The sequence below is a fragment of the Pinus tabuliformis genome, chromosome 1_1 (genome assembly GCF_031772625.1).
Source record: "Pinus tabuliformis cultivar Carrire ecotype Pingquan chromosome 1_1, CPIR1, whole genome shotgun sequence".
NCBI classification, from domain to species: Eukaryota; Viridiplantae; Streptophyta; class Pinopsida; order Pinales; family Pinaceae; genus Pinus; species Pinus tabuliformis.
In genome coordinates, this window is record NC_142297.1 from 831979265 (window position 1) to 831983840 (window position 4576).

The window sequence follows — 4576 nt, forward strand, 5'->3', positions numbered from 1 at the left end:
TAAAAAGTTTAGCCTCATGAGAAATGGTATCAAAGCCATGCTTGAATTATTTGGAAATGTCTCTTCACTACCAACATCCATTTTACAACAGTTCAAGTATGTATTTCCTAAGGATATTTCAGAGTTGACACCTCATAGGGAGGTATACTTTTCTATTGAGTTGGTTGTAGGGGCCTCTCAGGCATCAAAAGAACCTTACAAGATGAGCACACCTGAGTTGCTAGAGTTGAAGCTACAATTGAAGGAAATGTTGGACAAAAGATACATTAGGCCAAGTGTATCACCATGGGGCGCACCAGTACTGTTCGTAAAGAAAAAAGATGGTACTCTTAGGTTATGCATTGACTACAGGCAGTTGAAGAAAGTGACAATCTAGAACAAGTATCCATTACCGAGTATTGATGACTAGTTCGATCAGCTAAAGGGAGCAGCAGTGTTCTCGAAGATTGATTTGAGATCCGGACATCACTAGGTATACATCAAACAGGAAGAGATTTACAAGACGATTTTTGAGACCAGGTGCGGGCATTATGAGTTTATTATAGTTCCATTCGGTTTGAATAATGCTCCACCTACATTTATGTGCTTGATGAATAGTGTGTTGCGTCCATATTTGGATAAGTTTGTTATTGTGTTCATTGATGACATATTGGTATGTTCTAAAAATGAGGAAGAGCATGCTGAGCATTTACCAACATTGTTGAGGTTGTTGAGAGAAAATAAGTTGTATGCTAAGCTCAAAAAATGTAGTTTGTTTCAAACTGAGGTACATTACTTGGGGCAATTTGTCTCCAAGGAGGGCATTGCAATAGATCCAAAAATTATAAGGGCCATCATAGAGTGGATAGCTCCTAAGAATTTGGATGAGGTGAGATATTTCGTGGGTTTGGTAGGCTATTATAGGAGGTTCATCAGGAATTTCTCACAGATTTCTTATCCTATCACATCATTGCAAAGGAAGGGTAAGAAGTTCGAATGGACAGAGGAGTGTGAGACTAGTTTTGAGAAGCTTAACCAATTGTTGATGCATGCACTAGTGTTAAAGATTGCAGATATGGACAAAGAGTTTGCAGTATGCATAGATGCTTCTAAGAAAGGATTTGGTAGAGTCCTTATGTAGGATGGACATGTGGTATACTATGAATCATGAAAATTGAATGAGAATGAACAGAACTACCCAACACATGATCTTGAGTTGGCAGTGATTATACATAAGTTGAAGATGTGGAGACACTGTCTTCTGGGAAGGAGGTTTACATTGATGAGTGATCATAGTGGTTTGCGGTATCTATTTGACCAACCAAATCTGAATGGAAGGTAGGCTCGATGGTTGGCTACAATCAGTGATTTTGATTTTGAGATTAGTTATATCAAAAGGTAAATAGAATAGAGTGGAAAATGCTCTTTGCAGGGGGATACAGGTAAATCACCTAGCATCAATGAGCTCCTATGGGACAAAATTACATGCTAGGATATTACAAGCAGGTCAACAAGATGTATGCTATATGGAGATTGTGCACAGGTACAGGTACATGTGATAGTACACGTACATGTCATGGTATAGGTACATGTACAGTTCATTATACAGGTACAGGTGCAGGTGCACAGGATGTGGACTATTACCTTATGAAAGATGGATTGGTTACATTTTGAGACAGGATATATGTGTCGGATAGAAGTGAGCTCAAGAAGCTGATCTTGAGAGAGTTCTTGTGAAACCATATTCAGGACACCTAGGTTATCAAAAGACACTCACCACAGTAAAGAGATTTTATGGCAGAACCTGAAAAGGGATGTAGCAGAGTTTGTGGCTAGGTGTTTTGATTGCCAACGCGTGAAGGCAAAGTGTAAGCATCCAGGTGGACTGCTATAACTGATTTTGATTCCGTAATGGAAATGGGAGTTCATTTCCATGGATTTCATCACAGACTTTTCGAGGATAGTGAGACAACATGATTCCATCATGGTTGTTACGGATAGGTTGAAAAAGGTTGCACACTTCATTCTAGTGAAGTCTATATTCTCAGCTAGCGATGTAGCACAGGTATTCATCAAAGATGTGGTCAGATTGCATGGAGTTCTGAAGAAGATTGTGTCAGACAGGGATGTGAAGTTCACTTTCAAGTTTTGGAAGGATTTATTTGCAGGTTTGGGCATAGTGTTGGCCTTCAGTACAAATTATCATCCGCAGACAGATGGACAAATAGAGAGGGTCAACAGGATATTGGAGGACATGTTGAGGATGTATGTGATGCATTAGCAACGAAAGTGGGAAGAGTATCTTCCACTGGAAGAGTTCGCTTACAACAATGGTTATCAGGAGTCCTTAAGGATGAGTATGTTTTAGGCATTGTATGGGCGGAGTTGAAATAGTCCTATCAGTTGGAGTGATCTGTTAACAAAGTGTTGATTGGACCAGACATGTTGGTGGACATGGAACAGGAAATGCAAGTGATCAAGAAAAATCCAAAGGCAACACAATATAGGCATAAGAATTATGTAGATCAGAACAGGTGGTTCAAGGAGTTCTAGTTTGGGGAACATGTGTACTTGCGCATCAACCCGAAGAAGAGCTCCTTATAGATTGGATCATGTGCCAAGATGGCACCACAGTTTTGTGGACCCTTCAATATTATTGAGAGGACTAGGCCAGTAGCCTATCGACTTATACTGCCTCTAACAATGAGCGTCCATGATGTTTTCCATGTGTCATTTCTTAAGAATTATGTTAAAGATGTTGATCATGTGATTGAATCGTTTGTATCGTAGGTGGAACCAAATGGAGAATTCCAGTCGGAGCCTCAGTGTATATTGAAAAAAAAGATGTTCATGCTTTGGAACCAAGAAATTGAGCTTGTTGAAGTGCAATGGAATAAATTTGGGCCCGACGAAGCTACATGGGAGATGGAGGATCAGATTTGGGCTATGTATCCTTCCTTGTTTAGCGGTTGATGTAAAGTAGTTTTGGCATGATATTTTGGTATGGTGTTTTGGTATATGCCTTGATATATGTTTGGTGATTTTGGTATGTACATATGTATATGGATGTAAATATCGTCGTGAACTATGCTATAAAGATCCAATAAGCAGTATGGGTTCCATGTCATTATGATTTTATGTTGTTATGATTTCATTTTGGTTTACTTCTGAGTAGGTTGATCATTATAAATACTGCAACGAGATAATTTATAAAGATCCATCGACAGTATGTTTTTCTTATAGCAGTCTTGTGGTTATAGGTGGTGTTGAACACTGAGGACGGTGTTCCCCCGAGGGGGATGGTTCTATAACATCCCTGATGAAAATTCCATGTAATAAAAGTAATAAAGGAAAAATAATAACCATGGATGATGGGACACATATTCCAAGCTAAACGTTGGGCAAGACATCCTAGTGTGAGTGTTCATTTGGTTATTAATGGCTAAGGAAATTGGCAAAGGAAATGGCTAAGGCTTTGGAAAGGAAAAATAGAATTTTTGGCACATTTATTTATGAAAATAATGGAAATTAGGAGAAAAGGGAGGTGAAAGGTCACAAGTTGCACGAGACAAGGAAAATAATGGAAAATGAAGAAAATAGATGCCTCATTAATAAAAAAGGCTTATGAGGATCGGTTGGTAACCTTTTTTCAGTTCAGTTTTGGAGCTCTCTCATTATTATCTCTCTCTCTCATACTCTTGGAGACTTAAAGTTTTCTTGGAGCACTTTTGGAGGGTGTGTCATACTTGGATTTTTGGAGCAAGAAGGCAAAGGAGGAGCAAGAAAGCGCAGGAGGGCATCAGGATCAGCAACTATACCGATATTTGCTTGTAGGTATCGAGTTTCATGTATGTTTTCCTCACTAGTTTTGGAATGCATGGAATATGCATGTGGTTTGTTACTTGTGAGTTGTCACTGGCATGGAGGATTTCTTGGATTGACAATGGATTGCTTAGCCTTGCCATTTCCTAGATAGCCATGGTGATTGTGGATTGTTTTCATTGTTTTGTTTGGTTGGTTCTCATGTTTCCTTATCTTGGATTAAGCTATTAGTCATAGAAGCCCTGGTTGGAAAAACACTCTGGAAGCCCTTTAACAACTTGGTTTGAGTTACTAGTCTTGGAAGCCTTAGTTGGAAAAACGCTATGAAATCCCTTAGTGGGCCGTGTTACTAGTCCTGGAAGCCCTGGTTGGACAAATGCTCTGGAAGCCTGGTAAAAGCTATGAGTTGAGTTACTAATCCTAGAAGTCTTGGTTGGACAAACGCTCTAGAATCCCTGGAAGGCTTGGATAGAGACCAATCTGATGATGGTTTTGTGATTTCTGGTCATGAGGTGGAATCATTATTTGATGGGTTGAGGTGGATGGCCTCTAGAAGGCTTGGATGACTTTTGATTGATGTGTTCTATGAGATCCCACATTCATGCTTGGAATATGGCACGGGGGTGAATGGCTAAAGAGAGATTTGGCTCAGGCATCCTATGGTCGAGTGGAACATGGAAGTTCCATTTCGAGTTTCGATTTTGCATCATCAATATGAGGTTATTTATACTTGTATTTATATGAGTATTATACTAGATTATATGTGGTTTATATG